At 40.1% G+C, this 13,059-nt stretch overlaps 1 long non-coding RNA gene across 1 annotated transcript; it reads left to right on the top strand.

The window, feature by feature from the left end:
* The first annotated feature begins 1,243 nt into the window (after positions 1–1,243).
* LOC139387357 (uncharacterized) lies at positions 1,244–12,746 on the top strand. Its single transcript, XR_011629154.1, has 3 exons — positions 1,244–2,036; positions 4,627–4,686; positions 12,123–12,746. It is a non-coding gene; the product is annotated as an uncharacterized lncRNA (long non-coding RNA).
* Positions 12,747–13,059: the final 313 nt, after the last annotated feature.

Raw genomic sequence — 13,059 nt, 5'->3', positions numbered from 1 at the left:
GGAAGAAGCACAAATCAGAGGAACACACCACCAAAACAAGGTAGCATCCTTTCCCGAACATTGTTTAAACTATTCTTTGTTATCAATTAGATATACTAGTTTGAGCAATTTCATAGTAGGCTGTCTCATTGATTTAACTTGCATTGTCCTAAATTATTTCATGCATGTGTATCTGCAATCACAATCCCATCTCAGCAAGTGTCTCTGTGCATAGGGAAGAAGATGACTTCAAGTCCAGACTGCCTCTTCCTGGCAGTGTGCTGGACATGTTTACAGAGGAAGATGATGACCCACAGACTGGACAACATACAACATTGTCGACGGATTCACCCTTTTTAAAACATGAGATGAGAGGGGAAACTGGGCCACTTAAGTGTACTTTCGACGTAAATGCCTTATCTTCAGAGCTGCATACACTCACATCACATGCACAATGTTTTTGTCTTGAAGAGTTGTTTGCTCTCTGTCTTAACATCCCACTACTTCTTATGTCCCTCCTTGGACATCCCAGAGGAAGGGTTCTTGGAGCTGCTTGATGAGATGACTAAAGTAGCAGGATTCCATGACATCTCCCTCACTCATACAGACGAGTTTCACCTCAGTCTAAGACAGTGGTTCTGAGGCATCATTGGATCCAGCCTTTCATACAGTCCCTCAGAACAGGCTTGGCACATGGCAGGAGGTCTGCTATAGTACAACCAACATTTGTGTTTTGTCCCTTTTGTTTGTGGAATTGGTGTTACTATTCTCTGTTATATTTTGGTAAGAGGATGCATGTCACCAGAGGTATACTGGCAGGAAACAAATACTCTGCTAAATAGTCTGAATGAGGTAAAGTGATTGCAATCTTTTTTATAGGTTAATTTCTTTGGCTGAGAAGCTGAAGGTCTACTCTAATGATGATAAAACCAGGTATAGTAGGATCTCTTATCACGATGAGTGAGACAGACCTCCTGCCATGTGCCAAGCCTGTTCCGAGCATGCCCCCATTCACATCGACGCGGCTGTAGTGGAGCGGTTCAAGAGCTTCAAGTTCCTCAGTGTCCACATCATTAAGGATCTATCATGGGCCAAACACACCAACACAGTCGTGAAGAGGGCATGACAACTTCAATTTCTCCTCAGGAAGCTGGAAAAATTTAGCATGGGCTCTCAGATCCTCAAAAAGTTATACAGCTGCACCATTGAGAGCATCATGACTGGCTGCACCACCACTTGTTATGGCAACTGCTTGGCATACAAAGGGTAGCGCGTACGGTCTAGTACATCACTGGGGCTGTGCTCCCTACTATACAGGACCTCTATACCAGGCTGTGTCAGAGGAAAGCCCTAAAAATTGACTCCAGCCACCCGTCATAGACTGTTTTCTCTGCTACCTCTCGGCAAGCAGTACCGGAGCGCCAAATCTGGGTCCAAGAGGCTCCTGATCAGTTTCTAGCCCAAAGCCAGAAGACTGCTGAACAGTTAATCAAATGGCTACCTGGACTATTTGCATTTCACTGGCTCTACTCACACATACTACACTGACATTCCAACACACACTACATACACTCACACAGACATGCATATTGACGCCACTCACACAGACACACTTTCACAATCTTCACATACGCAGCTGGTACTATGTTTATTATCTATCCTGATTGCCCAGTCACTTTTACCCCTACCTACATGTAAATATTACCTCAACTCCCTCGTACCCCTGCACATTGACTCAGTACTGGTACTCCTTGTATACAGCCTTGTTATTTTGTCACTATTTCCTTTTATACTTAGCAAATTTAGGTTACTTTAACTCTGCATTGTTGGGAAGGGGCTTGTCAGTAAGCATTTCACGGTAGTCAACACCTATTTTTATTTTCTTGATTTGACAGCATGATCATGTACAAGATCATAGTCTTACGATCTAGTATTCTGCTCTCCCCTACAGGACATTACTGGCTATGGAAGTTTCCACAGGACAGGCTCAGCTACTAGAGCTTATGAAAGCAGTGGACGGCACCATGGAGGAGTTCACCCTTGACACTTTTTACAAGGTCTGAACACAAAACCATATAGCGTATTACAAATACACTATTCAATTCCAACCCATCACTGTTCTCTTTCACCAATTTCTTCTGACACCTCATGTAGGCTGTCATTGTAAATACAAATTTGTTCTTAACTGACTTGCCTAGTTAAATAAAGGTAATAATAAATAGAAATGACATCTCCCAAACATCTTTGTTCTTATCTTATAGCCCTCTCTTTTGTTAGGTGCACTGGTTTTATGTCGCTGCAGGAGCATGTTTCAGACGCTAGTAGCGCATGAAAACGGTTCGGTCCTAGAATTTGTTACTTTCAGTACTTATGTCAATTGTGTCTCACGGAACAAGTCTGTCCATCAGCGCAGCCGATGTCCCTCACCGAGTGCACCGTGCCTGCTCCACATACTCATTGCTAACCTGCACTGGGAGTCTGGGATGGATCATGTTTATCTCCCCGTCATGCTGCGAAGAAGTTAACACACTTGAATAATGCGACACGGCATGTAGAAATGTTGAAACTGTAACTTACTGTTCGCAAAGCAATGTCTATACAGGCTACAATAACTTTACAATGCAATAAGTTACCGGTAGCTTCCAGCTTTGTAGGCTAACTTCCTTGCTAGTTTTCAGCTGAAACTAACATCAATGCACAACCCAAGTACTTTGTTTGTGATGCAAAACATGCTAATATCAAAGCTTGTTGCCACCAAAAACGCTATTCATTCACTTAATTGGTCTTTCCCTCAGCCAAAGTTTCTATTACCTCAGCGAACTGAGGGCTCTGTTGCGGTAGGTTCCTTGTTCCTTGTCAATCATTGGCTTATTGGTGAAATCAGCAATCAGACAATATCTTTAAGTAAATCAATCAAACCTTTATTAATGCAATTGCAGACAGAAGTTGACAATAGCACGCATGTTTCCGAGTAAGTTCTTCAAAATAAAAAAAGTCCAAGTTGCTTTAATATGCTTGCAGTCAACCCCTAGTGATGTAACTGCCTACGTCAACACCTTCTACTCGTGAGACGAAGCCCATGTATATACAGTTATACCAACCCATGTATATACAGTTATACCAACGTGCAGGAGAGAACAATAGTATATTGTTTTCTAAGGGCTCAGCAGTAATTTTCCACTCCCGTGTGGCTTACAGTGGTATTTCTGACTTGACTCTTATCTCTACCACTCCCCTGCTGGGTTCTGTGTCTATGAATCTCTTTTAGCCTTGAGGTGCTTTCTCACCGACACCCTGTTTTGACTGCAATAACTCACACATCTCTCAGACCGTTTCTTATAAGAGGCAGAGACTAGAAAAGAACTGTGGAACAGTATTAAAGCTTATAATGCATATTGCTAATCTGTGGTCCAGGACCCTATAAAATGTAGTGGGGGGGTGGGGTTGTCTTATAGCCCTTCCCCTTCTATTAATACAACATAAGCATAATCAATTATTATAATACGTCAATAATTTGGTGCAGCCCCTATCATGACCCTAAGGTGACCCCATCAGCTCCGACCAATAATTTATATATACACTAGATGTTGGAGCCACCGTGCCTTCATCCTGGCACTCCCTCACCATTGTAAAAGCTATAGAAATGCATTTATTCATTTGTTTCTGCAATGTTTATTCTATTACAGACACCTTAATGCATACTTTTAAATTATTATGCGTACTATACAAATAAAAATGATATAAAAACATTTCTTAGTGTATTTGTTTTAGATTACTAATGTTACTGTCCCCACGACAACAACGATACTTAAATACATGTCATTTTTTCCTTTAAACATTTTATTGAAGTACTGTAGAATGCCATTCATTCCTATGGAGGACTGCCAATATTGCCAACCGGTGGCGTCAAAGTACCTCAATGACCAATACATAGTAGCATCAGCAATCAAGGGTTTATATACATCATTGGCTCCGACATGCCGAACCCCTCTGTGAATGACGTCATTACTGGTTAAAGCGACAGCCCACTTTAATAAAATAAGCAACTTCTATACAAATGTTATTGATCAGTACAATAAAATAAGTGCCACATGGAAGGGAAACAGATTGTCATCTGTAGCCCCATGAAATTAGCCAAAAGAAGCTCAATATGTCAATGCATGCACACACTCCTATTAAATATGCATTCACTTGTATTATGAATAGACCTAGGGTACATCTTGATTTACCCAGTTTATCAATAGAGATTTACTATTCAAATAAATGATTACCATTATGTTGGTCGATTGTATAATTGGTTCATTAATGCATAAATGGCTGTCTCAGGAAAATTCTGACGTAAAACATTTAAAATGTAATGATAATGAAATCAAAAGATGCCCAAACGATTGAACAGAGTGATAGCTGAGTTTATCTGTCTGGATCAAATGCCATTCTATGACTTTGGCTCTTATGTCTATGTTTTTTGCTGTGGTATCGTTGGTATCGAGTATTGTGATGGTATTCAGTATCGTGATACTAAACCTGGTGTCAAAGTAAAACTTCTGGTATCGTGACAACACTACTGTTTAGCAAAGAATGGTTAATAAACCGTTACACTGTTGTATGAGATGAAGAGTGAATACTGAACTTGAACTTTTCTTCTAGAATCCTTCCTTCCATGTAAGTCTGACCTGGTGTGTTGAAGAGTGTCTGCAGGAGTTGCAGGTTTGACCTCTTCCTATTTGTTTATTCTGTCTAATTGTCTATTCATTTGGTAATCTAATTTATTGATAGCATCCATGGCTGTGAAACCCATCACAGAAAGCTGGATTCTTCACCTGTGACTTGATAGATGCAAATTGGTCATAAGCTCTGGTCATACCATGTACATTGGTTTATATACCTCACATTTCGTCATAAATGTCTCTCCTCCTCTCAGATACAATGGCAATATAGTTCACAAGCCTTCTCACATTGTCTGCCACCTGTTAAACAATCTACTACAAGCCCAAGTTCTCTCCCCTCCCTGGGTAGGGACAGAATGTCCTGTAAGGAACACAGTATTCCAGCCGGTCTGACGATTGCTCCATTAGTTTCTAACAAGGAACAGAAAGTCCTTGTTCTAATTCTTGACTAAAACTACACATATTATATTCAGTATTATGATTATAATAAGATTCATACATTCATACAGTAACATAGTAGTATTCTGTTTAGTTATAGTTCTAAGTTAAATGTATACATAATTTAGTCATTATTCATAAAAATCCCATAACACGACTTAAGATAAAGCAACTGAGGATGGTAGCGGACTACACTAGATATACAAAAATATGTGGACACATATTGGCAGTAGAATGGCCTTACTGAAGAACTCAGTAACTTTCAATGTTGCACCCTCATAGGATGCCACCTTTCCAACAAGTCAGTTCGTCAAATGTCTGCCCTGCTAGAGCTGCCCCGGTCAACTGTAAGTGTTATTGTGAAGTGGAAATATCTAGGAGCAACAACGGCTCAGCCACGAAGTGGTAGACCACACAAGCTCGAAGAACGGGACCGCCGAGTGCATACAATCGTCTGTCCTCGGTTGCAACACTCACTAATAATTTAGCTCTTTATTTAGCCATCTTACATATAAACTTGATTTTTTTATCAAAAATTGTGAATAACTCACCACATGTTAATTAGAAGGGTGTGCTTGAAAGGATGCACATAACTCTGCAATGTTGGGTTGTATTGGAGAGTCTGCCTTAAATCATTTTCCACACACAATCTGTACCTGTATTTAGTTTTCATGCTAGTGAGGGCTGAGAATTAGGGCTGGGCAGTATACTGTATTTTACTATATACCGGTATTGATGCACGGACCGGTTTGGGTTTTTACTTTACCTTCTATAACGGTATTTTAATGTTTGGTTTGTTAAATGTGTTACGCCGTGTGCAACTCCATGTCACTTTATATACAGACCTAGTCCCACCCAGTCACTCAATGTGTTGTTGCTTTACCACAAGACACTTTTGTTCAATGCAGCTCATGCAACAATGTTGATGACAACGATGTTGTTTACACTTTGATCTTAATTTAAATCCACAAGCGTTCTATGATTACAATATTAGTTTGTGTTTCTTACATCTGCAAACAGCTAGTTTGTATTTTCTTAGCAGGTTAAGCTAAATTGTGTTAGCCACTAATGCTAATCGCTAGTTTATAAAAGTACTAAGTCAGTGCTAACGTAGCCAGCTAATACAGCCTAATACCAGTCAAGGTGGAGGCCTAAATCAGCATGTTGTTTATGCAAAAGTATCTTCTAAATCTAAGAATGAATATGTTGGCTACATGAATAAAGATTGAATGTAGCCAAAGATTATAGGGTCCCCTAGGAAACACTGAGCATCACTTTGGTTCCTACCCTGCCACAATAACTTGTCCATGGCATTTCCATTCGTTGTCATGTCAAACACTGTATTCAAAGTGCCTACTATTATTTATATTCTAACTATAGAATTAGAATAAACATTCTATTTCCATTATTCTAAAAGTTAACCCAAGTGTTTTTATCTAAATCGCAATTGCAACTTTTGGTTAAAAATAAGGCCTAGTTTTTCCCCGTATCGTGGCAGTGTGGAAATGATCTCAAACGAATGCAGGAAATTATTTTAGGTTGAAGTTGAATTGAACAGTATAAAACAATTATAATGGAGAAAGACCCATTGAAATCATTTAGAATATATGTGTTGCCACCCTAGGGTCACGCACTACTCATAAAGCAAATGTAGAACTTTTATGAATCAAAAACATAAAATATCGTCAAATACCATCATACCGTCAAAAATTTGAAAAATACCATATGATATTTTGGCCATATCGCCCAGCCCTACCGAGAATCCACTCTCACATAGGTAGGTGGTTGCAAAGGGCATCAGTGTCATTACAGCATGATTTGCCAAGGCAGGATACTTTGAGCGCAGCCCAATCCAGAAATCTGGCAGTGGCTTCTGATTAAATTAAATTTTCACAGAACCGCTTGTTACAATTTCAATGAGGTTCAGATAACGGTAAGTGGACTGGAGGCAGGGCATGAATCCAGTTGTTTGTGCCATCCGTTTCAGGAAAGTACCTAAGTAATTGTGCAACCAACTCACTCAGCTGCTTTGCTACAGTGCCTTGCGAAAGTATTCGGCCCCCTTGAACTTTGCGACCTTTTGCCACATTTCAGGCTTCAAACATAAAGATATAAAACTGTATTTTTTTGTGAAGAATCAACAACAAGTGGGACACAATCATGAAGTGGAACGACATTTATTGGATATTTCAAACTTTTTTAACATATCAAAAACTGAAAAATTGGGCGTGCAAAATTATTCAGCCCCTTTACTTTCAGTGCAGCAAACTCTCTCCAGAAGTTCAGTGAGGATCTCTGAATGATCCAATGTTGACCTAAATGACTAATGATGATAAATACAATCCACCTGTGTGTAATCAAGTCTCCGTATAAATGCACCTGCACTGTGATAGTCTCAGAGGTCCGTTAAAAGTGCAGAGAGCATCATGAAGAACAAGGAACACACCAGGCAGGTCCGAGATACTGTTGTGAAGAAGTTTAAAGCCGGATTTGGATACAAAAAGATTTCCCAAGCTTTAAACATCCCAAGTAGCACTGTGCAAGCGATAATATTGAAATGGAAGGAGTATCAGACCACTGCAAATCTACCAAGACCTGGCCGTCCCTCTAAACTTTCAGCTCATACAAGGAGAAGACTGATCAGAGATGCAGCCAAGAGGCCCATGATCACTCTGGATGAACTGCAGAGATCTACAGCTGAGGTGGGAGACTCTGTCCATAGGACAACAATCAGTCGTATATTGCACAAATCTGGCCTTTATGGAAGAGTGGCAAGAAGAAAGCCATTTCTTAAAGATATCCATAAAAAGTGTTGTTTAAAGTTTGCCACAAGCCACCTGGGAGACACACCAAACATGTGGAAGAAGGTGCTCTGGTCAGATGAAACCAAAATTGAACTTTTTGGCAACAATGCAAAACGTTATGTTTGGCATAAAAGCAACACAGCTCATCACCCTGAACACACCATCCCCACTGTCAAACATGGTGGTGGCAGCATCATGGTTTGGGCCTGCTTTTCTTCAGCAGGGACAGGGAAGATGGTTAAAATTGATGGGAAGATGGATGGAGCCAAATACAGGACCATTCTGGAAGAAAACCTGATGGAGTTTCCAAAAGACCTGAGACTGGGACGGAGATTTGTCTTCCAACAAGACAATGATCCAAAACATAAAGCAAAATCTACAATGGAATGGTTCAAAAATAAACATATCCAGGTGTTAGAATGGCCAAGTCAAAGTCCAGACCTGAATCCAATCGAGAATCTGTGGAAAGAACTGAAAACTGCTGTTCACAAATGCTCTCCATCCAACCTCACTGAGCTCGAGCTGTTTTGCAAGGAGGAATGGGAAAAAATGTCAGTCTCTTGATGTGCAAAACTGATAGAGACATACCCCAAGCGACTTACAGCTGTAATCGCAGCAAAAGGTGGCGCTACAAAGTATTAACTTAAGGGGGCTGAATAATTTTGCACGCCCAATTTTTCAGTTTTTGATTTGTTAAAAAAGTTTGAAATATCCAATAAAGGTCGTTCCACTTCATGATTGTGTCCCACTTGTTGTTGATTCTTCACAAAAAAATACAGTTTTATATCTTTATGTTTGAAGCCTGAAATGTGGCAAAAGGTCGCAAAGTTCAAGGGGGCCGAATACTTTCGCAAGGCACTGTATATCACGTTTGACATTGTTCGTAAACTTCAGTTCATTTCCACACATAAAAATCATACAATGATGGAAAGACCTGTGTTGTTCTTGTTAATGCAGACAGAGAGGAGCTCCAACTTCTTAATCATAGCCTAAATTTTGTCCCGCACATTGAATATAGTTGCGAAGAGTCCCTGTAATCCTAGATTCAGATCATTCAGGCGAAAATAAAAAAAATATTGTCATCATGCAAGCGGTCAGACAAGTGAAAAATTATGGTCAGTAAAGGAAACTTTAAGCTCGTCTCTCAATACGTCTCTCAATACTGTGCACCTCAATACTGTGCAATACTGTGCAACCAGCGCACTTCTGTATGTTGTAAAAGTGTTACATGGACTCTGCCCATATCATTGCATAGTGCAGAAAATACACGAGAGTTCAGGGGCCTTGCTTTAACAAAGTTAACCATTTTCACTGTAGTGTCCAAAACGTCTTTCAAGCTGTCAGGCCTTCCCTTGGCCGCAAGAGCCTCTCGGTGGATGCTGCAGTGTACCCAAGAGGTGTCGGGAACAACTGCTTGCACGTGCATTAGCACTCCACTCATATCTCCGTCATGGCTTTTGCACCACCAGTACAGATACCAACACATCTCAAAGTCCATTTGATGTCACAAAGCTGTCCAGTACTTTAAAAATATCCTCTCCTGTTGTCCGGGTTTCCAGTGGTTTGCAGAAGAGGATGTCTTCCTTAATTGACCCCCCATAAACGTAGCGGACATATACCTGGAGCTGTTGACTGTGAAGCAGTAATTGTTTCAAAACATCTCCTGCTATGTCACTGATGCGTCATGAAACAGTGTTTGATGAAGGCACAGACACATGCATACGCACACATTGTGATATTGTTGTATGGTGGTATTGAACATATTGTGTTGTGGATATGTGGTGGTGTAGGTGTTATGATGTACTGTTTTATCTTTAGCTCATTCAGTACAAACAGTTCAGTTTTATCTTTTGTTTTAAATGTAATGTGGAAGCTTTGGTGTGTTTGGACCCCAGGAAGAGTAGCTGTTGCTGCAAAAACCTGTTTTCGCTTTGTCATTATGGTTTGTCATTATGGGGTATTGTATGTAGATTGATGAGGGTATTGTTTTTATTCAATCCATTTTAGAATAAAGCTGTAACTTAACAAAATGTGGAAAAAGTCAAGGGGTCTGAATACTTTCAGAATTCATTGTATATGTGTATAGATTGTATGTATATATGTGTCTCCGTCCTGTCTGTTTTAAATGTACAGTTGAAGTCGGAAGTTTACATACACTTAGGTTGGAGTCATTAAAACTAATTTTTCAACCACTCCACAAATTTCTTGTTAACAAACTATAGTTTTGGCAAGTCGGTTAGGACACCTACTTTGTGCATAACACAAGTCATTTTTCCAACAATTGTTTACAGACAGAATATTTCACTTATTCACTGTATCACAATTCCAGTGGGTCAGAAGTTTACATACACTAAGTTGACTGTGCCTTTTAAACAGCTTGGAAAAGCTTCTGATAGGCTAATTGACATCATTTGAGTCAATTGGAGGTGTACCTGTGGATGTATTTCAAGGCCTACCTTCAAACTCAGTACCTCTTTGCTTGAGATCATGGGAAAATCAAAAGATATCAGCCAAGACCTGTAGACCTCCACAAGTCTGGTTCATCCTTGGGAGCAATTTCCAAACGCCTGAAGGTACCACGTTCATCTGTACAAACAATAGTACGCAAGTATAAACACCATGGGACCACGCAGCCGTCATACCGCTCAGGAAGGAGACGCGTTCTGTCTCCTAGAGATGAACGTACTTTGGTGCGAAAAGTGCAAATCAATCCCAGAACAACAGCAAAGGACCTTGTGAAGATGCTGGAGGAAACAGGTACCAAAGTATCTATATCCACAGTAAAACAAGTCCTATATTGACATAACCTGAAAGACCACTCAGGAAGGAAGAAGCCACTGCTCCAAATCCGCCTTAAAAAAGCCAGACTACGGTTTGCAACTGCACATGGGGACAAGATCGTACTTTTTGGAGAAATGTCTGATGAAACAAAAATAGAACTGTTTGGCCATAATGACCATTGTTATGTTTGGAGGAAAAATGGAGGCTTGCAAGCCGAAGAACACCATCCCAACCGTGAAGCACAGGGATGGCAGCATCATGTTGTGGGGGTGCTTTGCTGCAGGAGGGACTGTTGCAATTCACAAAATAGATGGCATCATGAGGAAGGAAAATGATGTGGATATATTGAAGCAACATTTCAAGACAGTCAGGAAGTTAAAGCTTGGTCGCAAATGGGTCTTCCAAATTGACAATGACCCCATGCATACTTCCAAAGTTGTGGCAAAATGGCTTAAGGACAACAAAGTCAAGGTATTGGAGTGGCCATCACAAAGCCCTGACCTAAATCCTATAGAAAATTTGTGGGCAGAATTGAAAAAGCGTGTGTGAGCAAGAAGGCCTACAAACCTGACTCAGTTACAGCTCTGTCAGGAGGAATGGGCCAAAATTCACCCAACTTATTGTGGGAAGCTTGTGGAAGGCTACCTGTAACATTTGACCCAAGATAAACAATGTAAAGGCAATGCTACCAAATACTAATTGAGTGTATGTAAACTTATGACCTACTGGGAATGTGATGAAAGAAATAAAAGCTGAAATAAATCATTCTCTCTACTATTACACTGACATTTTACATTTTATTCTGACACTTCACATTCTTAAAATAAAGTGGTGATCCTAACTGACCTAATTAATACAGGGAATTTTTCCTAGAATTAATGTCAGAAATTGTGAAAAACTGAGTTTAAATGTATTTAGCTAAGGCGTATGTAAACTTCTGACTTCAACTGTATGTAAATTGTCAAATATTTATGTAGTCTTTTTTTGTTAAACTCCAGGAAGACTAGCTGTCGCCATTGGCGTCGGCTAATGGGGATCCTATTAAAAATCATAAATGCAAGCAATAGGCTAACTTCATGTAGTTTCTGCCATATTGATCTCACCAGCTATCTAATCCTATCAGGGGAATTTATTTATTTTATTTGACCTTTATTTAACCAGGTAGGCCAGTTGAGAACAAGTTCTCATTTACAACTGCAACCTGGCCAAGATAAAGCAAAGCGACAAAAACAACACAGTTACACATGGGATAAACAGATATACAGTCAATAACACAATAGAAAAATCTATACACAGTGTGTGCAAATGTAGTAAGATTAGGTAATAAATAGACCATAGTGGCGAAATAATGACAATTTAGCATTAACACTGGAGTGATAGATGTTAATGTGCAAGTAAATGAAACAGCCCCAGTGTCTCACAGAGACTAACGTCTTGTTCTCTCCCCCGTCAGGGTTTGGTTGACTCCCATGAGGATGGAGCCTTCCTGTTGAGACTGGACGTTCAAGAGTTGCAACGTTAGTTTGGGAACAAGACCTTTTCCTTTCCGCTACACTGACAACCAGTTCTCATTCATTCTGTGGTCAACTGTAATGTTGTGAAACCTGACAAATGTTCATAATTGACCTACAGAATGAAACAGTAGTTGTCAACTAAAGCTTTCGTTAGATTAAGCCTTACAGGCCTAAATCCATTTTTAAAGTGTGACTTGTGAACTAGAAGGATATAATTCATTAATGAACCTTTTTGATTAAAGAGGATATAATAATCCTGAACTAACACTCCAGACGACAGGACCCAATGACTTATGGCGCAATCACTCGTGGCTTTCTGATGAGTTCAGAAACCCTGATTACGTGTTGCAGGTGCATATGGTAGGTCCTGTTTGATCCGTGAAAGTACTGAAGTAGATGTGTTAAGACATCTGAGGGGAAGAGGTAGTCTCTTTCGCCAGACAATGGGCGCGCTGCACGCACGCTCCACGGCAGCTGTGAGAAGAGACTAGGGAAGAGGAACCTCTGAGGCTGATGAAACAGAGTTCCAATTTTCACTCCCTCTTACTTTAACAGAGCTCCCACAGAAGGCCAGCTTAATGCAATGTTCAACATTACATTTTACTTAATCGTCACAGGGCAGCACACAAACAGATCCTGATAGTTCCAGCAATAACATATTGGTCAAGCTCAACCATAGCGCAATGGCATAGTTACAATCTAGCTGATCGGACAGCATCTTCCTGTGCTGTCCCAGTAAACAATCTAGCCTTGACAAAAGGACCTGAATTTATGCATTAATCACAGCTCAATACTGGACATACTGCTACTTCTGAGGATCACATATTAAACAGTTAACCTGGTTTGATTTAGATTGGAAGTGTTAAAAAAATGTTA

Source organism: Oncorhynchus clarkii, chromosome 1 (assembly GCF_045791955.1).
Source record: "Oncorhynchus clarkii lewisi isolate Uvic-CL-2024 chromosome 1, UVic_Ocla_1.0, whole genome shotgun sequence".
Classification (NCBI taxonomy): Eukaryota; Metazoa; Chordata; class Actinopteri; order Salmoniformes; family Salmonidae; genus Oncorhynchus; species Oncorhynchus clarkii.
This window is presented reverse-complemented; position numbering and strand designations above follow the sequence as displayed.